Raw genomic sequence first — 24,367 nt, 5'->3', positions numbered from 1 at the left:
AATTTTCTCAGCGGAAACAGTTGGACGTGTGTGCCCACGGGCCCGACCGATTCTTTCCCGAAGGCTGACCCGGGAGCCCGAATAGCTCAGTCGGTAGAGCATCAGACTTTTAATCTGAGGGTCCAGGGTTCAAGTCCCTGTTCGGGCGCTTATTTCGACAGGTTCATCTTCTCGCAGAAACCTGGTTGAAAATGCATTTGAAAACAACCAGAGGTCGGGAGCCTTCTGTGATCCAACTTTAAATCGTACTGCGATGCGGTACCATCCTTCTGAAGCTAGCACACCATTCCACAACCAGCCGCCTGATACGCGTGTTCTCTAAGCGGCGCCTCGAGGCATTTTCTTCAGCCAGCCGAATTGGTGAAAGAGCTCTTAGCGGAGCGATCTTGGCTTTTAGCATGAGCTTGAAAAAATAATATCCTGGATGGTTATCGTAGAGATTGGAGTGCATCTGAACGTCTCTGCATTAGACAGTGCAAAAAGCCCAACAACATTCTGTTGGTGCGTCACCTCGACGTGATTTCAAGAAACAGCCTTCTGATATGGAGTCAGACGCGCTACCTTTGCGCCACGAGGTCTGAGCGGAGCTGGCGCAGACCGTACCACCAAGGCACAGAGTTGGCATCGCTCTGAAATCTGAACTCAAGCTTTGCCAGAGGACGAGCACAAGCTCAATACAAAAGCACAGCCTGACTGGACTCCCCTTCCCAATATAGTCAGCGATATTTCCAAGATCATACGGTATGGCAGTTCTCACCTCGGAGTGTGAGTGCAAAGTGTGGACAAGTGATGCTCAACTTAGGCGCGAGACACGCGACGTGACAAGACCGAGAGTCAGCTTTGTTTTGGCTCACATCATACTTTTACATGTTCAATGAACAGCGACGTTTTTGAACGCGACAAAGACCAGGTGGCATGAGCAGGGGATTCGCTTAATCAGAGGGAGCTGTCGAAAATGAGCGTCCGAGGTTCTGACACGCTTTGGCCGCTAAAGAAACCTAAGAGCGTAGCCTGGGAAGCTCACTGAGGAGCGCATCAGTGTTTTAATCTGATGCTCCAATGGCCAGTTCACTCCTTGTCAGAGGAATAGGCTTGTTTTTTAGTCGTTTGGTCTCCTTGTCCCGAAAAGACAAGCAGGTGATGCGTGTCAAACCAGTCCAATACCAGGAGAAGAAAGGCATTCCTGGAACCAAGGCAAGACCTCTATGAAGAAGAGTCGTGCTGGTAGCATTGTGCAAGTGAGCCGCTGGTCAAGATCCTTCAGGTTGTAAAAGAAAACACATGTCCCGTGCTCACCTTAGAGCCTGCACTGCTCAGTAGATAGGTACAAGGTTCAGCGTTCTTTGAGTGAACTGTACGGTTTGACAGGTTAAACAAGCACTTTTTTGACATTATTTTTGCCAGCCGACAGCCAATCAAGAGGAAAAGCTGCTGAGGGATGCTTTTACTGAGTGAAGTAGAGACAAGATGACACCTTGTTGTCGTTGGATAGTGCTGTTGAACGAAAAATAGGGGACAAGCACCCTGCTGTTCATTTCATGAGTCAGTTACAGGAAAAAGCTTATGACGGGCGCAAGAAGGTCTCTGATCCAGTGCGGAGGACAAATTTTCTCAGCGGAAACAGTTGGACGTGTGCGCCCACGGGCCCGACCGATTCTTTCCCGAAGGCTGACCCGGGAGCCTGAATAGCTCAGTCGGTAGAGCATCAGACTTTTAATCTGAGGGTCCAGGGTTCAAGTCCCTGTTCGGGCGCTTATTTCGACAGGTTCATCTTCTCGCAGAAACCTGGTTGAAAATGCATTTGAAAACAACCAGAGGTCGGGAGCCTTCTGTGATCCAACTTTAAATCGTACTGCGATGCGGTACCATCCTTCTGAAGCTAGCACACCATTCCACAACCAGCCGCCTGATACGCGTGTTCTCTAAGCGGCGCCTCGAGGCATTTTCTTCAGCCAGCCGAATTGGTGAAAGAGCTCTTAGCGGAGCCATCTTGGCTTTTAGCATGAGCTTGAAAAAATAATATCCTGGATGGTTATCGTAGAGATTGGAGTGCATCTGAACGTCTCTGCATTAGACAGTGCAAAAAGCCCAACAACATTCTGTTGGTGCGTCACCTCGACGTGATTTCAAGAAACAGCCTTCTGATATGGAGTCAGACGCGCTACCTTTGCGCCACGAGGTCTGAGCGGAGCTGGCGCAGACCGTACCACCAAGGCACAGAGTTGGCATCGCTCTGAAATCTGAACTCAAGCTTTGCCAGAGGACGAGCACAAGCTCAATACAAAAGCACAGCCTGACTGGACTCCCCTTCCCAATATAGTCAGCGATATTTCCAAGATCATACGGTATGGCAGTTCTCACCTCGGAGTGTGAGTGCAAAGTGTGGACAAGTGATGCTCAACTTAGGCGCGAGACACGCGACGTGACAAGACCGAGAGTCAGCTTTGTTTTGGCTCACATCATACTTTTACATGTTCAATGAACAGCGACGTTTTTGAACGCGACAAAGACCAGGTGGCATGAGCAGGGGATTCGCTTAATCAGAGGGAGCTGTCGAAAATGAGCGTCCGAGGTTCTGACACGCTTTGGCCGCTAAAGAAACCTAAGAGCGTAGCCTGGGAAGCTCACTGAGGAGCGCATCAGTGTTTTAATCTGATGCTCCAATGGCCAGTTCACTCCTTGTCAGAGGAATAGGCTTGTTTTTTAGTCGTTTGGTCTCCTTGTCCCGAAAAGACAAGCAGGTGATGCGTGTCAAACCAGTCCAATACCAGGAGAAGAAAGGCATTCCTGGAACCAAGGCAAGACCTCTATGAAGAAGAGTCGTGCTGGTAGCATTGTGCAAGTGAGCCGCTGGTCAAGATCCTTCAGGTTGTAAAAGAAAACACATGTCCCGTGCTCACCTTAGAGCCTGCACTGCTCAGTAGATAGGTACAAGGTTCAGCGTTCTTTGAGTGAACTGTACGGTTTGACAGGTTAAACAAGCACTTTTTTGACATTATTTGTGCCAGCCGACAGCCAATCAAGAGGAAAAGCTGCTGAGGGATGCTTTTACTGAGTGAAGTAGAGACAAGATGACACCTTGTTGTCGTTGGATAGTGCTGTTGAACGAAAAATAGGGGACAAGCACCCTGCTGTTCATTTCATGAGTCAGTTACAGGAAAAAGCTTATGACGGGCGCAAGAAGGTCTCTGATCCAGTGCGGAGGACAAATTTTCTCAGCGGAAACAGTTGGACGTGTGCGCCCACGGGCCCGACCGATTCTTTCCCGAAGGCTGACCCGGGAGCCCGAATAGCTCAGTCGGTAGAGCATCAGACTTTTAATCTGAGGGTCCAGGGTTCAAGTCCCTGTTCGGGCGCTTATTTCGACAGGTTCATCTTCTCGCAGAAACCTGGTTGAAAATGCATTTGAAAACAACCAGAGGTCGGGAGCCTTCTGTGATCCAACTTTAAATCGTACTGCGATGCGGTACCATCCTTCTGAAGCTAGCACACCATTCCACAACCAGCCGCCTGATACGCGTGTTCTCTAAGCGGCGCCTCGAGGCATTTTCTTCAGCCAGCCGAATTGGTGAAAGAGCTCTTAGCGGAGCCATCTTGGCTTTTAGCATGAGCTTGAAAAAATAATATCCTGGATGGTTATCGTAGAGATTGGAGTGCATCTGAACGTCTCTGCATTAGACAGTGCAAAAAGCCCAACAACATTCTGTTGGTGCGTCACCTCGACGTGATTTCAAGAAACAGCCTTCTGATATGGAGTCAGACGCGCTACCTTTGCGCCACGAGGTCTGAGCGGAGCTGGCGCAGACCGTACCACCAAGGGCCAGAGTTGGCATCGCTCTGAAATCTGAACTCAAGCTTTGCCAGAGGACGAGCTCAAGCTCAATACAAAAGCACAGCCTGACAGGACTCCCCTTCCCAATATAGTCAGCGATATTTCCAAGATCATACGGTATGGCAGTTCTCACCTCGGAGTGTGAGTGCAAAGTGTGGACAAGTGATGCTCAACTTAGGCGCGAGACACGCGACGTGACAAGACCGAGAGTCAGCTTTGTTTTGGCTCACATCATACTTTTACATGTTCAATGAACAGCGACGTTTTTGAACGCGACAAAGACCAGGTGGCATGAGCAGGGGATTCGCTTAATCAGAGGGAGCTGTCGAAAATGAGCGTCCGAGGTTCTGACACGCTTTGGCCGCTAAAGAAACCTAAGAGCGTAGCCTGGGAAGCTCACTGAGGAGCGCATCAGTGTTTTAATCTGATGCTCCAATGGCCAGTTCACTCCTTGTCAGAGGAATAGGCTTGTTTTTTAGTCGTTTGGTCTCCTTGTCCCGAAAAGACAAGCAGGTGATGCGTGTCAAACCAGTCCAATACCAGGAGAAGAAAGGCATTCCTGGAACCAAGGCAAGACCTCTATGAAGAAGAGTCGTGCTGGTAGCATTGTGCAAGTGAGCCGCTGGTCAAGATCCTTCAGGTTGTAAAAGAAAACACATGTCCCGTGCTCACCTTAGAGCCTGCACTGCTCAGTAGATAGGTACAAGGTTCAGCGTTCTTTGAGTGAACTGTACGGTTTGACAGGTTAAACAAGCACTTTTTTGACATTATTTTTGCCAGCCGACAGCCAATCAAGAGGAAAAGCTGCTGAGGGATGCTTTTACTGAGTGAAGTAGAGACAAGATGACACCTTGTTGTCGTTGGATAGTGCTGTTGAACGAAAAATAGGGGACAAGCACCCTGCTGTTCATTTCATGAGTCAGTTACAGGAAAAAGCTTATGACGGGCGCAAGAAGGTCTCTGATCCAGTGCGGAGGACAAATTTTCTCAGCGGAAACAGTTGGACGTGTGCGCCCACGGGCCCGACCGATTCTTTCCCGAAGGCTGACCCGGGAGCCCGAATAGCTCAGTCGGTAGAGCATCAGACTTTTAATCTGAGGGTCCAGGGTTCAAGTCCCTGTTCGGGCGCTTATTTCGACAGGTTCATCTTCTCGCAGAAACCTGGTTGAAAATGCATTTGAAAACAACCAGAGGTCGGGAGCCTTCTGTGATCCAACTTTAAATCGTACTGCGATGCGGTACCATCCTTCTGAAGCTAGCACACCATTCCACAACCAGCCGCCTGATACGCGTGTTCTCTAAGCGGCGCCTCGAGGCATTTTCTTCAGCCAGCCGAATTGGTGAAAGAGCTCTTAGCGGAGCCATCTTGGCTTTTAGCATGAGCTTGAAAAAATAATATCCTGGATGGTTATCGTAGAGATTGGAGTGCATCTGAACGTCTCTGCATTAGACAGTGCAAAAAGCCCAACAACATTCTGTTGGTGCGTCACCTCGACGTGATTTCAAGAAACAGCCTTCTGATATGGAGTCAGACGCGCTACCTTTGCGCCACGAGGTCTGAGCGGAGCTGGCGCAGACCGTACCACCAAGGCACAGAGTTGGCATCGCTCTGAAATCTGAACTCAAGCTTTGCCAGAGGACGAGCACAAGCTCAATACAAAAGCACAGCCTGACTGGACTCCCCTTCCCAATATAGTCAGCGATATTTCCAAGATCATACGGTATGGCAGTTCTCACCTCGGAGTGTGAGTGCAAAGTGTGGACAAGTGATGCTCAACTTAGGCGCGAGACACGCGACGTGACAAGACCGAGAGTCAGCTTTGTTTTGGCTCACATCATACTTTTACATGTTCAATGAACAGCGACGTTTTTGAACGCGACAAAGACCAGGTGGCATGAGCAGGGGATTCGCTTAATCAGAGGGAGCTGTCGAAAATGAGCGTCCGAGGTTCTGACACGCTTTGGCCGCTAAAGAAACCTAAGAGCGTAGCCTGGGAAGCTCACTGAGGAGCGCATCAGTGTTTTAATCTGATGCTCCAATGGCCAGTTCACTCCTTGTCAGAGGAATAGGCTTGTTTTTTAGTCGTTTGGTCTCCTTGTCCCGAAAAGACAAGCAGGTGATGCGTGTCAAACCAGTCCAATACCAGGAGAAGAAAGGCATTCCTGGAACCAAGGCAAGACCTCTATGAAGAAGAGTCGTGCTGGTAGCATTGTGCAAGTGAGCCGCTGGTCAAGATCCTTCAGGTTGTAAAAGAAAACACATGTCCCGTGCTCACCTTAGAGCCTGCACTGCTCAGTAGATAGGTACAAGGTTCAGCGTTCTTTGAGTGAACTGTACGGTTTGACAGGTTAAACAAGCACTTTTTTGACATTATTTTTGCCAGCCGACAGCCAATCAAGAGGAAAAGCTGCTGAGGGATGCTTTTACTGAGTGAAGTAGAGACAAGATGACACCTTGTTGTCGTTGGATAGTGCTGTTGAACGAAAAATAGGGGACAAGCACCCTGCTGTTCATTTCATGAGTCAGTTACAGGAAAAAGCTTATGACGGGCGCAAGAAGGTCTCTGATCCAGTGCGGAGGACAAATTTTCTCAGCGGAAACAGTTGGACGTGTGCGCCCACGGGCCCGACCGATTCTTTCCCGAAGGCTGACCCGGGAGCCCGAATAGCTCAGTCGGTAGAGCATCAGACTTTTAATCTGAGGGTCCAGGGTTCAAGTCCCTGTTCGGGCGCTTATTTCGACAGGTTCATCTTCTCGCAGAAACCTGGTTGAAAATGCATTTGAAAACAACCAGAGGTCGGGAGCCTTCTGTGATCCAACTTTAAATCGTACTGCGATGCGGTACCATCCTTCTGAAGCTAGCACACCATTCCACAACCAGCCGCCTGATACGCGTGTTCTCTAAGCGGCGCCTCGAGGCATTTTCTTCAGCCAGCCGAATTGGTGAAAGAGCTCTTAGCGGAGCCATCTTGGCTTTTAGCATGAGCTTGAAAAAATAATATCCTGGATGGTTATCGTAGAGATTGGAGTGCATCTGAACGTCTCTGCATTAGACAGTGCAAAAAGCCCAACAACATTCTGTTGGTGCGTCACCTCGACGTGATTTCAAGAAACAGCCTTCTGATATGGAGTCAGACGCGCTACCTTTGCGCCACGAGGTCTGAGCGGAGCTGGCGCAGACCGTACCACCAAGGGCCAGAGTTGGCATCGCTCTGAAATCTGAACTCAAGCTTTGCCAGAGGACGAGCTCAAGCTCAATACAAAAGCACAGCCTGACAGGACTCCCCTTCCCAATATAGTCAGCGATATTTCCAAGATCATACGGTATGGCAGTTCTCACCTCGGAGTGTGAGTGCAAAGTGTGGACAAGTGATGCTCAACTTAGGCGCGAGACACGCGACGTGACAAGACCGAGAGTCAGCTTTGTTTTGGCTCACATCATACTTTTACATGTTCAATGAACAGCGACGTTTTTGAACGCGACAAAGACCAGGTGGCATGAGCAGGGGATTCGCTTAATCAGAGGGAGCTGTCGAAAATGAGCGTCCGAGGTTCTGACACGCTTTGGCCGCTAAAGAAACCTAAGAGCGTAGCCTGGGAAGCTCACTGAGGAGCGCATCAGTGTTTTAATCTGATGCTCCAATGGCCAGTTCACTCCTTGTCAGAGGAATAGGCTTGTTTTTTAGTCGTTTGGTCTCCTTGTCCCGAAAAGACAAGCAGGTGATGCGTGTCAAACCAGTCCAATACCAGGAGAAGAAAGGCATTCCTGGAACCAAGGCAAGACCTCTATGAAGAAGAGTCGTGCTGGTAGCATTGTGCAAGTGAGCCGCTGGTCAAGATCCTTCAGGTTGTAAAAGAAAACACATGTCCCGTGCTCACCTTAGAGCCTGCACTGCTCAGTAGATAGGTACAAGGTTCAGCGTTCTTTGAGTGAACTGTACGGTTTGACAGGTTAAACAAGCACTTTTTTGACATTATTTTTGCCAGCCGACAGCCAATCAAGAGGAAAAGCTGCTGAGGGATGCTTTTACTGAGTGAAGTAGAGACAAGATGACACCTTGTTGTCGTTGGATAGTGCTGTTGAACGAAAAATAGGGGACAAGCACCCTGCTGTTCATTTCATGAGTCAGTTACAGGAAAAAGCTTATGACGGGCGCAAGAAGGTCTCTGATCCAGTGCGGAGGACAAATTTTCTCAGCGGAAACAGTTGGACGTGTGCGCCCACGGGCCCGACCGATTCTTTCCCGAAGGCTGACCCGGGAGCCCGAATAGCTCAGTCGGTAGAGCATCAGACTTTTAATCTGAGGGTCCAGGGTTCAAGTCCCTGTTCGGGCGCTTATTTCGACAGGTTCATCTTCTCGCAGAAACCTGGTTGAAAATGCATTTGAAAACAACCAGAGGTCGGGAGCCTTCTGTGATCCAACTTTAAATCGTACTGCGATGCGGTACCATCCTTCTGAAGCTAGCACACCATTCCACAACCAGCCGCCTGATACGCGTGTTCTCTAAGCGGCGCCTCGAGGCATTTTCTTCAGCCAGCCGAATTGGTGAAAGAGCTCTTAGCGGAGCCATCTTGGCTTTTAGCATGAGCTTGAAAAAATAATATCCTGGATGGTTATCGTAGAGATTGGAGTGCATCTGAACGTCTCTGCATTAGACAGTGCAAAAAGCCCAACAACATTCTGTTGGTGCGTCACCTCGACGTGATTTCAAGAAACAGCCTTCTGATATGGAGTCAGACGCGCTACCTTTGCGCCACGAGGTCTGAGCGGAGCTGGCGCAGACCGTACCACCAAGGCACAGAGTTGGCATCGCTCTGAAATCTGAACTCAAGCTTTGCCAGAGGACGAGCACAAGCTCAATACAAAAGCACAGCCTGACTGGACTCCCCTTCCCAATATAGTCAGCGATATTTCCAAGATCATACGGTATGGCAGTTCTCACCTCGGAGTGTGAGTGCAAAGTGTGGACAAGTGATGCTCAACTTAGGCGCGAGACACGCGACGTGACAAGACCGAGAGTCAGCTTTGTTTTGGCTCACATCATACTTTTACATGTTCAATGAACAGCGACGTTTTTGAACGCGACAAAGACCAGGTGGCATGAGCAGGGGATTCGCTTAATCAGAGGGAGCTGTCGAAAATGAGCGTCCGAGGTTCTGACACGCTTTGGCCGCTAAAGAAACCTAAGAGCGTAGCCTGGGAAGCTCACTGAGGAGCGCATCAGTGTTTTAATCTGATGCTCCAATGGCCAGTTCACTCCTTGTCAGAGGAATAGGCTTGTTTTTTAGTCGTTTGGTCTCCTTGTCCCGAAAAGACAAGCAGGTGATGCGTGTCAAACCAGTCCAATACCAGGAGAAGAAAGGCATTCCTGGAACCAAGGCAAGACCTCTATGAAGAAGAGTCGTGCTGGTAGCATTGTGCAAGTGAGCCGCTGGTCAAGATCCTTCAGGTTGTAAAAGAAAACACATGTCCCGTGCTCACCTTAGAGCCTGCACTGCTCAGTAGATAGGTACAAGGTTCAGCGTTCTTTGAGTGAACTGTACGGTTTGACAGGTTAAACAAGCACTTTTTTGACATTATTTGTGCCAGCCGACAGCCAATCAAGAGGAAAAGCTGCTGAGGGATGCTTTTACTGAGTGAAGTAGAGACAAGATGACACCTTGTTGTCGTTGGATAGTGCTGTTGAACGAAAAATAGGGGACAAGCACCCTGCTGTTCATTTCATGAGTCAGTTACAGGAAAAAGCTTATGACGGGCGCAAGAAGGTCTCTGATCCAGTGCGGAGGACAAATTTTCTCAGCGGAAACAGTTGGACGTGTGCGCCCACGGGCCCGACCGATTCTTTCCCGAAGGCTGACCCGGGAGCCCGAATAGCTCAGTCGGTAGAGCATCAGACTTTTAATCTGAGGGTCCAGGGTTCAAGTCCCTGTTCGGGCGCTTATTTCGACAGGTTCATCTTCTCGCAGAAACCTGGTTGAAAATGCATTTGAAAACAACCAGAGGTCGGGAGCCTTCTGTGATCCAACTTTAAATCGTACTGCGATGCGGTACCATCCTTCTGAAGCTAGCACACCATTCCACAACCAGCCGCCTGATACGCGTGTTCTCTAAGCGGCGCCTCGAGGCATTTTCTTCAGCCAGCCGAATTGGTGAAAGAGCTCTTAGCGGAGCCATCTTGGCTTTTAGCATGAGCTTGAAAAAATAATATCCTGGATGGTTATCGTAGAGATTGGAGTGCATCTGAACGTCTCTGCATTAGACAGTGCAAAAAGCCCAACAACATTCTGTTGGTGCGTCACCTCGACGTGATTTCAAGAAACAGCCTTCTGATATGGAGTCAGACGCGCTACCTTTGCGCCACGAGGTCTGAGCGGAGCTGGCGCAGACCGTACCACCAAGGCACAGAGTTGGCATCGCTCTGAAATCTGAACTCAAGCTTTGCCAGAGGACGAGCACAAGCTCAATACAAAAGCACAGCCTGACTGGACTCCCCTTCCCAATATAGTCAGCGATATTTCCAAGATCATACGGTATGGCAGTTCTCACCTCGGAGTGTGAGTGCAAAGTGTGGACAAGTGATGCTCAACTTAGGCGCGAGACACGCGACGTGACAAGACCGAGAGTCAGCTTTGTTTTGGCTCACATCATACTTTTACATGTTCAATGAACAGCGACGTTTTTGAACGCGACAAAGACCAGGTGGCATGAGCAGGGGATTCGCTTAATCAGAGGGAGCTGTCGAAAATGAGCGTCCGAGGTTCTGACACGCTTTGGCCGCTAAAGAAACCTAAGAGCGTAGCCTGGGAAGCTCACTGAGGAGCGCATCAGTGTTTTAATCTGATGCTCCAATGGCCAGTTCACTCCTTGTCAGAGGAATAGGCTTGTTTTTTAGTCGTTTGGTCTCCTTGTCCCGAAAAGACAAGCAGGTGATGCGTGTCAAACCAGTCCAATACCAGGAGAAGAAAGGCATTCCTGGAACCAAGGCAAGACCTCTATGAAGAAGAGTCGTGCTGGTAGCATTGTGCAAGTGAGCCGCTGGTCAAGATCCTTCAGGTTGTAAAAGAAAACACATGTCCCGTGCTCACCTTAGAGCCTGCACTGCTCAGTAGATAGGTACAAGGTTCAGCGTTCTTTGAGTGAACTGTACGGTTTGACAGGTTAAACAAGCACTTTTTTGACATTATTTGTGCCAGCCGACAGCCAATCAAGAGGAAAAGCTGCTGAGGGATGCTTTTACTGAGTGAAGTAGAGACAAGATGACACCTTGTTGTCGTTGGATAGTGCTGTTGAACGAAAAATAGGGGACAAGCACCCTGCTGTTCATTTCATGAGTCAGTTACAGGAAAAAGCTTATGACGGGCGCAAGAAGGTCTCTGATCCAGTGCGGAGGACAAATTTTCTCAGCGGAAACAGTTGGACGTGTGCGCCCACGGGCCCGACCGATTCTTTCCCGAAGGCTGACCCGGGAGCCCGAATAGCTCAGTCGGTAGAGCATCAGACTTTTAATCTGAGGGTCCAGGGTTCAAGTCCCTGTTCGGGCGCTTATTTCGACAGGTTCATCTTCTCGCAGAAACCTGGTTGAAAATGCATTTGAAAACAACCAGAGGTCGGGAGCCTTCTGTGATCCAACTTTAAATCGTACTGCGATGCGGTACCATCCTTCTGAAGCTAGCACACCATTCCACAACCAGCCGCCTGATACGCGTGTTCTCTAAGCGGCGCCTCGAGGCATTTTCTTCAGCCAGCCGAATTGGTGAAAGAGCTCTTAGCGGAGCCATCTTGGCTTTTAGCATGAGCTTGAAAAAATAATATCCTGGATGGTTATCGTAGAGATTGGAGTGCATCTGAACGTCTCTGCATTAGACAGTGCAAAAAGCCCAACAACATTCTGTTGGTGCGTCACCTCGACGTGATTTCAAGAAACAGCCTTCTGATATGGAGTCAGACGCGCTACCTTTGCGCCACGAGGTCTGAGCGGAGCTGGCGCAGACCGTACCACCAAGGCACAGAGTTGGCATCGCTCTGAAATCTGAACTCAAGCTTTGCCAGAGGACGAGCACAAGCTCAATACAAAAGCACAGCCTGACTGGACTCCCCTTCCCAATATAGTCAGCGATATTTCCAAGATCATACGGTATGGCAGTTCTCACCTCGGAGTGTGAGTGCAAAGTGTGGACAAGTGATGCTCAACTTAGGCGCGAGACACGCGACGTGACAAGACCGAGAGTCAGCTTTGTTTTGGCTCACATCATACTTTTACATGTTCAATGAACAGCGACGTTTTTGAACGCGACAAAGACCAGGTGGCATGAGCAGGGGATTCGCTTAATCAGAGGGAGCTGTCGAAAATGAGCGTCCGAGGTTCTGACACGCTTTGGCCGCTAAAGAAACCTAAGAGCGTAGCCTGGGAAGCTCACTGAGGAGCGCATCAGTGTTTTAATCTGATGGTCCAATGGCCAGTTCACTCCTTGTCAGAGGAATAGGAATGTTTTTTAGTCGTTTGGTCTCCTTGTCCCGAAAAGACAAGCAGGTGATGCGTGTCAAACCAGTCCAATACCAGGAGAAGAAAGGCATTCCTGGAACCAAGGCAAGACCTCTATGAAGAAGAGTCGTGCTGGTAGCATTGTGCAAGTGAGCCGCTGGTCAAGATCCTTCAGGTTGTAAAAGAAAACACATGTCCCGTGCTCACCTTAGAGCCTGCACTGCTCAGTAGATAGGTACAAGGTTCAGCGTTCTTTGAGTGAACTGTACGGTTTGACAGGTTAAACAAGCACTTTTTTGACATTATTTTTGCCAGCCGACAGCCAATCAAGAGGAAAAGCTGCTGAGGGATGCTTTTACTGAGTGAAGTAGAGACAAGATGACACCTTGTTGTCGTTGGATAGTGCTGTTGAACGAAAAATAGGGGACAAGCACCCTGCTGTTCATTTCATGAGTCAGTTACAGGAAAAAGCTTATGACGGGCGCAAGAAGGTCTCTGATCCAGTGCGGAGGACAAATTTTCTCAGCGGAAACAGTTGGACGTGTGCGCCCACGGGCCCGACCGATTCTTTCCCGAAGGCTGACCCGGGAGCCCGAATAGCTCAGTCGGTAGAGCATCAGACTTTTAATCTGAGGGTCCAGGGTTCAAGTCCCTGTTCGGGCGCTTATTTCGACAGGTTCATCTTCTCGCAGAAACCTGGTTGAAAATGCATTTGAAAACAACCAGAGGTCGGGAGCCTTCTGTGATCCAACTTTAAATCGTACTGCGATGCGGTACCATCCTTCTGAAGCTAGCACACCATTCCACAACCAGCCGCCTGATACGCGTGTTCTCTAAGCGGCGCCTCGAGGCATTTTCTTCAGCCAGCCGAATTGGTGAAAGAGCTCTTAGCGGAGCCATCTTGGCTTTTAGCATGAGCTTGAAAAAATAATATCCTGGATGGTTATCGTAGAGATTGGAGTGCATCTGAACGTCTCTGCATTAGACAGTGCAAAAAGCCCAACAACATTCTGTTGGTGCGTCACCTCGACGTGATTTCAAGAAACAGCCTTCTGATATGGAGTCAGACGCGCTACCTTTGCGCCACGAGGTCTGAGCGGAGCTGGCGCAGACCGTACCACCAAGGCACAGAGTTGGCATCGCTCTGAAATCTGAACTCAAGCTTTGCCAGAGGACGAGCACAAGCTCAATACAAAAGCACAGCCTGACTGGACTCCCCTTCCCAATATAGTCAGCGATATTTCCAAGATCATACGGTATGGCAGTTCTCACCTCGGAGTGTGAGTGCAAAGTGTGGACAAGTGATGCTCAACTTAGGCGCGAGACACGCGACGTGACAAGACCGAGAGTCAGCTTTGTTTTGGCTCACATCATACTTTTACATGTTCAATGAACAGCGACGTTTTTGAACGCGACAAAGACCAGGTGGCATGAGCAGGGGATTCGCTTAATCAGAGGGAGCTGTCGAAAATGAGCGTCCGAGGTTCTGACACGCTTTGGCCGCTAAAGAAACCTAAGAGCGTAGCCTGGGAAGCTCACTGAGGAGCGCATCAGTGTTTTAATCTGATGCTCCAATGGCCAGTTCACTCCTTGTCAGAGGAATAGGCTTGTTTTTTAGTCGTTTGGTCTCCTTGTCCCGAAAAGACAAGCAGGTGATGCGTGTCAAACCAGTCCAATACCAGGAGAAGAAAGGCATTCCTGGAACCAAGGCAAGACCTCTATGAAGAAGAGTCGTGCTGGTAGCATTGTGCAAGTGAGCCGCTGGTCAAGATCCTTCAGGTTGTAAAAGAAAACACATGTCCCGTGCTCACCTTAGAGCCTGCACTGCTCAGTAGATAGGTACAAGGTTCAGCGTTCTTTGAGTGAACTGTACGGTTTGACAGGTTAAACAAGCACTTTTTTGACATTATTTGTGCCAGCCGACAGCCAATCAAGAGGAAAAGCTGCTGAGGGATGCTTTTACTGAGTGAAGTAGAGACAAGATGACACCTTGTTGTCGTTGGATAGTGCTGTTGAACGAAAAATAGGGGACAAGCACCCTGCTGTTCATTTCATGAGTCAGTTACAGGAAAAAGCTTATGACGGGCGCAAGAAGGTCTCTGATCCAGTGCGGAGGACAAATTTTCTCAGCGGAAACAGTTGGACGTGTGCGCCCACGGGCCCGACCGATTCTTTCCCGAAGGCTGACCCGGGAGCCCGAATAGCTCAGTCGGTAGAGCATCAGACTTTTAATCTGAGGGTCCAGGGTTCAAGTCCCTGTTCGGGCGCTTATTTCGACAGGTTCATCTTCTCGCAGAAACCTGGTTGAAAATGCATTTGAAAACAACCAGAGGTCGGGAGCCTTCTGTGATCCAACTTTAAATCGTACTGCGATGCGGTACCATCCTTCTGAAGCTAGCACACCATTCCACAACCAGCCGCCTGATACGCGTGTTCTCTAAGCGGCGCCTCGAGGCATTTTCTTCAGCCAGCCGAATTGGTGAAAGAGCTCTTAGCGGAGCCATCTTGGCTTTTAGCATGAGCTTGAAAAAATAATATCCTGGATGGTTATCGTAGAGATTGGAGTGCATCTGAACGTCTCTGCATTAGACAGTGCAAAAAGCCCAACAACATTCTGTTGGTGCGTCACCTCGACGTGATTTCAAGAAACAGCCTTCTGATATGGAGTCAGACGCGCTACCTTTGCGCCACGAGGTCTGAGCGGAGCTGGCGCAGACCGTACCACCAAGGCACAGAGTTGGCATCGCTCTGAAATCTGAACTCAAGCTTTGCCAGAGGACGAGCACAAGCTCAATACAAAAGCACAGCCTGACTGGACTCCCCTTCCCAATATAGTCAGCGATATTTCCAAGATCATACGGTATGGCAGTTCTCACCTCGGAGTGTGAGTGCAAAGTGTGGACAAGTGATGCTCAACTTAGGCGCGAGACACGCGACGTGACAAGACCGAGAGTCAGCTTTGTTTTGGCTCACATCATACTTTTACATGTTCAATGAACAGCGACGTTTTTGAACGCGACAAAGACCAGGTGGCATGAGCAGGGGATTCGCTTAATCAGAGGGAGCTGTCGAAAATGAGCGTCCGAGGTTCTGACACGCTTTGGCCGCTAAAGAAACCTAAGAGCGTAGCCTGGGAAGCTCACTGAGGAGCGCATCAGTGTTTTAATCTGATGCTCCAATGGCCAGTTCACTCCTTGTCAGAGGAATAGGCTTGTTTTTTAGTCGTTTGGTCTCCTTGTCCCGAAAAGACAAGCAGGTGATGCGTGTCAAACCAGTCCAATACCAGGAGAAGAAAGGCATTCCTGGAACCAAGGCAAGACCTCTATGAAGAAGAGTCGTGCTGGTAGCATTGTGCAAGTGAGCCGCTGGTCAAGATCCTTCAGGTTGTAAAAGAAAACACATGTCCCGTGCTCACCTTAGAGCCTGCACTGCTCAGTAGATAGGTACAAGGTTCAGCGTTCTTTGAGTGAACTGTACGGTTTGACAGGTTAAACAAGCACTTTTTTGACATTATTTGTGCCAGCCGACAGCCAATCAAGAGGAAAAGCTGCTGAGGGATGCTTTTACTGAGTGAAGTAGAGACAAGATGACACCTTGTTGTCGTTGGATAGTGCTGTTGAACGAAAAATAGGGGACAAGCACCCTGCTGTTCATTTCATGAGTCAGTTACAGGAAAAAGCTTATGACGGGCGCAAGAAGGTCTCTGATCCAGTGCGGAGGACAAATTTTCTCAGCGGAAACAGTTGGACGTGTGCGCCCACGGGCCCGACCGATTCTTTCCCGAAGGCTGACCCGGGAGCCCGAATAGCTCAGTCGGTAGAGCATCAGACTTTTAATCTGAGGGTCCAGGGTTCAAGTCCCTGTTCGGGCGCTTATTTCGACAGGTTCATCTTCTCGCAGAAACCTGGTTGAAAATGCATTTGAAAACAACCAGAGGTCGGGAGCCTTCTGTGATCCAACTTTAAATCGTACTGCGATGCGGTACCATCCTTCTGAAGCTAGCACACCATTCCACAACCAGCCGCCTGATACGCGTGTTCTCTAAGCGGCGCCTCGAGGCATTTTCTTCAGCCAGCCGAATTGGTGAAAGAGCTCTTAGCGGAGCCATCTTGGCTTTTAGCATGAGCTTGAAAAAATAATATCCTGGATGGTTATCGTAGAGATTGGAGTGCATCTGAACGTCTCTGCATTAGACAGTGCAAAAAGCCCAACAACATTCTGTTGGTGCGTCACCTCGACGTGATTTCAAGAAACAGCCTTCTGATATGGAGTCAGACGCGCTACCTTTGCGCCACGAGGTCTGAGCGGAGCTGGCGCAGACCGTACCACCAAGGCACAGAGTTGGCATCGCTCTGAAATCTGAACTCAAGCTTTGCCAGAGGACGAGCTCAAGCTCAATACAAAAGCATAGCCTGACAGGACTCCCCTTCCCAATATAGTCAGCGATATTTCCAAGATCATACGGTATGGCAGTTCTCACCTCGGAGTGTGAGTGCAAAGTGTGGACAAGTGATGCTCAACTTAGGCGCGAGACACGCGACGTGACAAGACCGAGAGTCAGCTTTGTTTTGGCTCACATCATACTTTTACATGTTCAATGAACAGCGACGTTTTTGAACGCGACAAAGACCAGGTGGCATGAGCAGGGGATTCGCTTAATCAGAGGGAGCTGTCGAAAATGAGCGTCCGAGGTTCTGACACGCTTTGGCCGCTAAAGAAACCTAAGAGCGTAGCCTGGGAAGCTCACTGAGGAGCGCATCAGTGTTTTAATCTGATGCTCCAATGGCCAGTTCACTCCTTGTCAGAGGAATAGGCTTGTTTTTTAGTCGTTTGGTCTCCTTGTCCCGAAAAGACAAGCAGGTGATGCGTGTCAAACCAGTCCAATACCAGGAGAAGAAAGGCATTCCTGGAACCAAGGCAAGACCTCTATGAAGAAGAGTCGTGCTGGTAGCATTGTGCAAGTGAGCCGCTGGTCAAGATCCTTCAGGTTGTAAAAGAAAACACATGTCCCGTGCTCACCTTAGAGCCTGCACTGCTCAGTAGATAGGTACAAGGTTCAGCGTTCTTTGAGTGAACTGTACGGTTTGACAGGTTAAACAAGCACTTTTTTGACATTATTTGTGCCAGCCGACAGCCAATCAAGAGGAAAAGCTGCTGAGGGATGCTTTTACTGAGTGAAGTAGAGACAAGATGACACCTTGTTGTCGTTGGATAGTGCTGTTGAACGAAAAATAGGGGACAAGCACCCTGCTGTTCATTTCATGAGTCAGTTACAGGAAAAAGCTTATGACGGGCGCAAGAAGGTCTCTGATCCAGTGCGGAGGACAAATTTTCTCAGCGGAAACAGTTGGACGTGTGCGCCCACGGGCCCGACCGATTCTTTCCCGAAGGCTGACCCGGGAGCCCGAATAGCTCAGTCGGTAGAGCATCAGACTTTTAATCTGAGGGTCCAGGGTTCAAGTCCCTGTTCGGGCGCTTATTTCGACAGGTTCATCTTCTCGCAGAAACCTGGTTGAAAATGCATTTGAAAACAACCAGAGGTCGGGAGCCTTCTGTGATCCAACTTTAAATCGTACTGCGATGCGGTACCATCCTTCTGAAGCTAGCACACCATTCCACAACCAGCCGCCTGATACGCGTGTTCTCTAAGCGGCGCCTCGAGGCATTTTCTTCAGCCAGCCGAATTGGTGAAAGAGCTCTTAGCGGAGCCATCTTGGCTTTTAGCATGAGCTTGAAAAAATAATATCCTGGATGGTTATCGTAGAGATTGGAGTGCATCTGAACGTCTCTGCATTAGACAGTGCAAAAAGCCCAACAACATTCTGTTGGTGCGTCACCTCGACGTGATTTCAAGAAACAGCCTTCTGATATGGAGTCAGACGCGCTACCTTTGCGCCACGAGGTCTGAGCGGAGCTGGCGCAGACCGTACCACCAAGGCACAGAGTTGGCATCGCTCTGAAATCTGAACTCAAGCTTTGCCAGAGGACGAGCACAAGCTCAATACAAAAGCACAGCCTGACTGGACTCCCCTTCCCAATATAGTCAGCGATATTTCCAAGATCATACGGTATGGCAGTTCTCACCTCGGAGTGTGAGTGCAAAGTGTGGACAAGTGATGCTCAACTTAGGCGCGAGACACGCGACGTGACAAGACCGAGAGTCAGCTTTGTTTTGGCTCACATCATACTTTTACATGTTCAATGAACAGCGACGTTTTTGAACGCGACAAAGACCAGGTGGCATGAGCAGGGGATTCGCTTAATCAGAGGGAGCTGTCGAAAATGAGCGTCCGAGGTTCTGACACGCTTTGGCCGCTAAAGAAACCTAAGAGCGTAGCCTGGGAAGCTCACTGAGGAGCGCATCAGTGTTTTAATCTGATGCTCCAATGGCCAGTTCACTCCTTGTCAGAGGAATAGGCTTGTTTTTTAGTCGTTTGGTCTCCTTGTCCCAAAAAGACAAGCAGGTGATGCGTGTCAAACCAGTCCAATACCAGGAGAAGAAAGGCATTCCTGGAACCAAGGCAAGACCTCTATGAAGAAGAGTCGTGCTGGTAGCATTGTGCAAGTGAGCCGCTGGTCAAGATCCTTCAGGTTGTAAAAGAAAACACATGCCCCGTGCTCACCTTAGAGCCTGCACTGCTCAGTAGATAGGTACAAGGTTCAGCGTTCTTTGAGTGAACTGTACGGTTTGACAGGTTAAACAAGCACTTTTTTGACATTATTTTTGCCAGCCGACAGCCAATCAAGAGGAAAAGCTGCTGAGGGATGCTTTTACTGAGTGAAGTAGAGACAAGATGACACCTTGTTGTCGTTGGATAGTGCTGTTGAACGAAAAATAGGGGACAAGCACCCTGCTGTTCATTTCATGAGTCAGTTACAGGAAAAAGCTTATGACGGGCGCAAGAAGGTCTCTGATCCAGTGCGGAGGACAAATTTTCTCAGCGGAAACAGTTGGACGTGTGCGCCCACGGGCCCGACCGATTCTTTCCCGAAGGCTGACCCGGGAGCCCGAATAGCTCAGTCGGTAGAGCATCAGACTTTTAATCTGAGGGTCCAGGGTTCAAGTCCCTGTTCGGGCGCTTATTTCGACAGGTTCATCTTCTCGCAGAAACCTGGTTGAAAATGCATTTGAAAACAACCAGAGGTCGGGAGCCTTCTGTGATCCAACTTTAAATCGTACTGCGATGCGGTACCATCCTTCTGAAGCTAGCACACCATTCCACAACCAGCCGCCTGATACGCGTGTTCTCTAAGCGGCGCCTCGAGGCATTTTCTTCAGCCAGCCGAATTGGTGAAAGAGCTCTTAGCGGAGCCATCTTGGCTTTTAGCATGAGCTTGAAAAAATAATATCCTGGATGGTTATCGTAGAGATTGGAGTGCATCTGAACGTCTCTGCATTAGACAGTGCAAAAAGCCCAACAACATTCTGTTGGTGCATCACCTCGACGTGATTTCAAGAAACAGCCTTCTGATATGGAGTCAGACGCGCTACCTTTGCGCCACGAGGTCTGAGCGGAGCTGGCGCAGACCGTACCACCAAGGCACAGAGTTGGCATCGCTCTGAAATCTGAACTCAAGCTTTGCCAGAGGACGAGCACAAGCTCAATACAAAAGCACAGCCTGACTGGACTCCCCTTCCCAATATAGTCAGCGATATTTCCAAGATCATACGGTATGGCAGTTCTCACCTCGGAGTGTGAGTGCAAAGTGTGGACAAGTGATGCTCAACTTAGGCGCGAGACACGCGACGTGACAAGACCGAGAGTCAGCTTTGTTTTGGCTCACATCATACTTTTACATGTTCAATGAACAGCGACGTTTTTGAACGCGACAAAGACCAGGTGGCATGAGCAGGGGATTCGCTTAATCAGAGGGAGCTGTCGAAAATGAGCGTCCGAGGTTCTGACACGCTTTGGCCGCTAAAGAAACCTAAGAGCGTAGCCTGGGAAGCTCACTGAGGAGCGCATCAGTGTTTTAATCTGATGCTCCAATGGCCAGTTCACTCCTTGTCAGAGGAATAGGCTTGTTTTTTAGTCGTTTGGTCTCCTTGTCCCGAAAAGACAAGCAGGTGATGCGTGTCAAACCAGTCCAATACCAGGAGAAGAAAGGCATTCCTGGAACCAAGGCAAGACCTCTATGAAGAAGAGTCGTGCTGGTAGCATTGTGCAAGTGAGCCGCTGGTCAAGATCCTTCAGGTTGTAAAAGAAAACACATGTCCCGTGCTCACCTTAGAGCCTGCACTGCTCAGTAGATAGGTACAAGGTTCAGCGTTCTTTGAGTGAACTGTACGGTTTGACAGGTTAAACAAGCACTTTTTTGACATTATTTTTGCCAGCCGACAGCCAATCAAGAGGAAAAGCTGCTGAGGGATGCTTTTACTGAGTGAAGTAGAGACAAGATGACACCTTGTTGTCGTTGGATAGTGCTGTTGAACGAAAAATAGGGGACAAGCACCCTGCTGTTCATTTCATGAGTCAGTTACAGGAAAAAGCTTATGACGGGCGCAAGAAGGTCTCTGATCCAGTGCGGAGGACAAATTTTCTCAGCGGAAACAGTTGGACGTGTGCGCCCACGGGCCCGACCGATTCTTTCCCGAAGGCTGACCCGGGAGCCCGAATAGCTCAGTCGGTAGAGCATCAGACTTTTAATCTGAGGGTCCAGGGTTCAAGTCCCTGTTCGGGCGCTTATTTCGACAGGTTCATCTTCTCGCAGAAACCTGGTTGAAAATGCATTTGAAAACAACCAGAGGTCGGGAGCCTTCTGTGATCCAACTTTAAATCGTACTGCGATGCGGTACCATCCTTCTGAAGCTAGCACACCATTCCACAACCAGCCGCCTGATACGCGTGTTCTCTAAGCGGCGCCTCGAGGCATTTTCTTCAGCCAGCCGAATTGGTGAAAGAGCTCTTAGCGGAGCCATCTTGGCTTTTAGCATGAGCTTGAAAAAATAATATCCTGGATGGTTATCGTAGAGATTGGAGTGCATCTGAACGTCTCTGCATTAGACAGTGCAAAAAGCCCAACAACATTCTGTTGGTGCGTCACCTCGACGTGATTTCAAGAAACAGCCTTCTGATATGGAGTCAGACGCGCTACCTTTGCGCCACGAGGTCTGAGCGGAGCTGGCGCAGACCGTACCACCAAGGCACAGAGTTGGCATCGCTCTGAAATCTGAACTCAAGCTTTGCCAGAGGACGAGCACAAGCTCAATACAAAAGCACAGCCTGACTGGACTCCCCTTCCCAATATAGTCAGCGATATTTCCAAGATCATACGGTATGGCAGTTCTCACCTCGGAGTGTGAGTGCAAAGTGTGGACAAGTGATGCTCAACTTAGGCGCGAGACACGCGACGTGACAAGACCGAGAGTCAGCTTTGTTTTGGCTCACATCATACTTTTACATGTTCAATGAACAGCGACGTTTTTGAACGCGACAAAGACCAGGTGGCATGAGCAGGGGATTCGCTTAATCAGAGGGAGCTGTCGAAAATGAGCGTCCGAGGTTCTGACACGCTTTGGCCGCTAAAGAAACCTAAGAGCGTAGCCTGGGAAGCTCACTGAGGAGCGCATCAGTGTTTTAATCTGATGCTCCAATGGCCAGTTCACTCCTTGTCAGAGGAATAGGCTTGTTTTTTAGTCGTTTGGTCTCCTTGTCCCGAAAAGACAAGCAGGTGATGCGTGTCAAACCAGTCCAATACCAGGAGAAGAAAGGCATTCCTGGAACCAAGGCAAGACCTCTATGAAGAAGAGTCGTGCTGGTAGCATTGTGCAAGTGAGCCGCTGGTCAAGATCCTTCAGGTTGTAAAAGAAAACACATGTCCCGTGCTCACCTTAGAGCCTGCACTGCTCAGTAGATAGGTACAAGGTTCAGCGTTCTTTGAGTGAACTGTACGGTTTGACAGGTTAAACAAGCACTTTTTTGACATTATTTTTGCCAGCCGACAGCCAATCAAGAGGAAAAGCTGCTGAGGGATGCTTTTACTGAGTGAAGTAGAGACAAGATGACACCTTGTTGTCGTTGGATAGTGCTGTTGAACGAAAAATAGGGGACAAGCACCCTGCTGTTCATTTCATGAGTCAGTTACAGGAAAAAGCTTATGACGGGCGCAAGAAGGTCTCTGATCCAGTGCGGAGGACAAATTTTCTCAGCGGAAACAGTTGGACGTGTGCGCCCACGGGCCCGACCGATTCTTTCCCGAAGGCTGACCCGGGAGCCCGAATAGCTCAGTCGGTAGAGCATCAGACTTTTAATCTGAGGGTCCAGGGTTCAAGTCCCTGTTCGGGCGCTTATTTCGACAGGTTCATCTTCTCGCAGAAACCTGGTTGAAAATGCATTTGAAAACAACCAGAGGTCGGGAGCCTTCTGTGATCCAACTTTAAATCGTACTGCGATGCGGTACCATCCTTCTGAAGCTAGCACACCATTCCACAACCAGCCGCCTGATACGCGTGTTCTCTAAGCGGCGCCTCGAGGCATTTTCTTCAGCCAGCCGAATTGGTGAAAGAGCTCTTAGCGGAGCCATCTTGGCTTTTAGCATGAGCTTGAAAAAATAATATCCTGGATGGTTATCGTAGAGATTGGAGTGCATCTGAACGTCTCTGCATTAGACAGTGCAAAAAGCCCAACAACATTCTGTTGGTGCGTCACCTCGACGTGATTTCAAGAAACAGCCTTCTGATATGGAGTCAGACGCGCTACCTTTGCGCCACGAGGTCTGAGCGGAGCTGGCGCAGACCGTACCACCAAGGCACAGAGTTGGCATCGCTCTGAAATCTGAACTCAAGCTTTGCCAGAGGACGAGCACAAGCTCAATACAAAAGCACAGCCTGACTGGACTCCCCTTCCCAATATAGTCAGCGATATTTCCAAGATCATACGGTATGGCAGTTCTCACCTCGGAGTGTGAGTGCAAAGTGTGGACAAGTGATGCTCAACTTAGGCGCGAGACACGCGACGTGACAAGACCGAGAGTCAGCTTTGTTTTGGCTCACATCATACTTTTACATGTTCAATGAACAGCGACGTTTTTGAACGCGACAAAGACCAGGTGGCATGAGCAGGGGATTCGCTTAATCAGAGGGAGCTGTCGAAAATGAGCGTCCGAGGTTCTGACACGCTTTGGCCGCTAAAGAAACCTAAGAGCGTAGCCTGGGAAGCTCACTGAGGAGCGCATCAGTGTTTTAATCTGATGCTCCAATGGCCAGTTCACTCCTTGTCAGAGGAATAGGCTTGTTTTTTAGTCGTTTGGTCTCCTTGTCCCGAAAAGACAAGCAGGTGATGCGTGTCAAACCAGTCCAATACCAGGAGAAGAAAGGCATTCCTGGAACCAAGGCAAGACCTCTATGAAGAAGAGTCGTGCTGGTAGCATTGTGCAAGTGAGCCGCTGGTCAAGATCCTTCAGGTTGTAAAAGAAAACACATGTCCCGTGCTCACCTTAGAGCCTGCACTGCTCAGTAGATAGGTACAAGGTTCAGCGTTCTTTGAGTGAACTGTACGGTTTGACAGGTTAAACAAGCACTTTTTTGACATTATTTTTGCCAGCCGACAGCCAATCAAGAGGAAAAGCTGCTGAGGGATGCTTTTACTGAGTGAAGTAGAGACAAGATGACACCTTGTTGTCGTTGGATAGTGCTGTTGAACGAAAAATAGGGGACAAGCACCCTGCTGTTCATTTCATGAGTCAGTTACAGGAAAAAGCTTATGACGGGCGCAAGAAGGTCTCTGATCCAGTGCGGAGGACAAATTTTCTCAGCGGAAACAGTTGGACGTGTGCGCCCACGGGCCCGACCGATTCTTTCCCGAAGGCTGACCCGGGAGCCCGAATAGCTCAGTCGGTAGAGCATCAGACTTTTAATCTGAGGGTCCAGGGTTCAAGTCCCTGTTCGGGCGCTTATTTCGACAGGTTCATCTTCTCGCAGAAACCTGGTTGAAAATGCATTTGAAAACAACCAGAGGTCGGGAGCCTTCTGTGATCCAACTTTAAATCGTACTGCGATGCGGTACCATCCTTCTGAAGCTAGCACACCATTCCACAACCAGCCGCCTGAT

General features: G+C 49.3%; 16 non-coding genes across 16 annotated transcripts; all 16 read left to right on the top strand.

Moving 5' to 3' along the window:
- The first annotated feature begins 75 nt into the window (after nucleotides 1–75).
- On the top strand, nucleotides 76–148 carry trnak-uuu (transfer RNA lysine (anticodon UUU)). The gene has a single exon. It is a non-coding gene; the product is annotated as a tRNA-Lys (tRNA).
- A 1,531-nt stretch (nucleotides 149–1,679) lies between these two features.
- trnak-uuu (transfer RNA lysine (anticodon UUU)) lies at nucleotides 1,680–1,752 on the top strand. The gene has a single exon. It is a non-coding gene; the product is annotated as a tRNA-Lys (tRNA).
- Nucleotides 1,753–3,283: 1,531 nt separating this feature from the next.
- Nucleotides 3,284–3,356, top strand: trnak-uuu (transfer RNA lysine (anticodon UUU)). The gene has a single exon. It is a non-coding gene; the product is annotated as a tRNA-Lys (tRNA).
- Nucleotides 3,357–4,887: 1,531 nt separating this feature from the next.
- Nucleotides 4,888–4,960, top strand: trnak-uuu (transfer RNA lysine (anticodon UUU)). The gene has a single exon. It is a non-coding gene; the product is annotated as a tRNA-Lys (tRNA).
- Nucleotides 4,961–6,491: 1,531 nt separating this feature from the next.
- On the top strand, nucleotides 6,492–6,564 carry trnak-uuu (transfer RNA lysine (anticodon UUU)). Its single transcript has one exon. It is a non-coding gene; the product is annotated as a tRNA-Lys (tRNA).
- Nucleotides 6,565–8,095: 1,531 nt separating this feature from the next.
- trnak-uuu (transfer RNA lysine (anticodon UUU)) lies at nucleotides 8,096–8,168 on the top strand. The gene has a single exon. It is a non-coding gene; the product is annotated as a tRNA-Lys (tRNA).
- A 1,531-nt stretch (nucleotides 8,169–9,699) lies between these two features.
- trnak-uuu (transfer RNA lysine (anticodon UUU)) lies at nucleotides 9,700–9,772 on the top strand. The gene has a single exon. It is a non-coding gene; the product is annotated as a tRNA-Lys (tRNA).
- Nucleotides 9,773–11,303: 1,531 nt separating this feature from the next.
- trnak-uuu (transfer RNA lysine (anticodon UUU)) lies at nucleotides 11,304–11,376 on the top strand. The gene has a single exon. It is a non-coding gene; the product is annotated as a tRNA-Lys (tRNA).
- A 1,531-nt stretch (nucleotides 11,377–12,907) lies between these two features.
- Nucleotides 12,908–12,980, top strand: trnak-uuu (transfer RNA lysine (anticodon UUU)). The gene has a single exon. It is a non-coding gene; the product is annotated as a tRNA-Lys (tRNA).
- A 1,531-nt stretch (nucleotides 12,981–14,511) lies between these two features.
- Nucleotides 14,512–14,584, top strand: trnak-uuu (transfer RNA lysine (anticodon UUU)). The gene has a single exon. It is a non-coding gene; the product is annotated as a tRNA-Lys (tRNA).
- Nucleotides 14,585–16,115: 1,531 nt separating this feature from the next.
- Nucleotides 16,116–16,188, top strand: trnak-uuu (transfer RNA lysine (anticodon UUU)). Its single transcript has one exon. It is a non-coding gene; the product is annotated as a tRNA-Lys (tRNA).
- Nucleotides 16,189–17,719: 1,531 nt separating this feature from the next.
- trnak-uuu (transfer RNA lysine (anticodon UUU)) lies at nucleotides 17,720–17,792 on the top strand. The gene has a single exon. It is a non-coding gene; the product is annotated as a tRNA-Lys (tRNA).
- A 1,531-nt stretch (nucleotides 17,793–19,323) lies between these two features.
- Nucleotides 19,324–19,396, top strand: trnak-uuu (transfer RNA lysine (anticodon UUU)). Its single transcript has one exon. It is a non-coding gene; the product is annotated as a tRNA-Lys (tRNA).
- A 1,531-nt stretch (nucleotides 19,397–20,927) lies between these two features.
- Nucleotides 20,928–21,000, top strand: trnak-uuu (transfer RNA lysine (anticodon UUU)). Its single transcript has one exon. It is a non-coding gene; the product is annotated as a tRNA-Lys (tRNA).
- Nucleotides 21,001–22,531: 1,531 nt separating this feature from the next.
- trnak-uuu (transfer RNA lysine (anticodon UUU)) lies at nucleotides 22,532–22,604 on the top strand. Its single transcript has one exon. It is a non-coding gene; the product is annotated as a tRNA-Lys (tRNA).
- A 1,531-nt stretch (nucleotides 22,605–24,135) lies between these two features.
- On the top strand, nucleotides 24,136–24,208 carry trnak-uuu (transfer RNA lysine (anticodon UUU)). Its single transcript has one exon. It is a non-coding gene; the product is annotated as a tRNA-Lys (tRNA).
- Nucleotides 24,209–24,367: the final 159 nt, after the last annotated feature.

The sequence above is a fragment of the Neoarius graeffei genome, chromosome 3 (assembly GCF_027579695.1).
Source record: "Neoarius graeffei isolate fNeoGra1 chromosome 3, fNeoGra1.pri, whole genome shotgun sequence".
In the NCBI taxonomy this organism is placed as follows: domain Eukaryota; kingdom Metazoa; phylum Chordata; class Actinopteri; order Siluriformes; family Ariidae; genus Neoarius; species Neoarius graeffei.
This window is presented reverse-complemented; position numbering and strand designations above follow the sequence as displayed.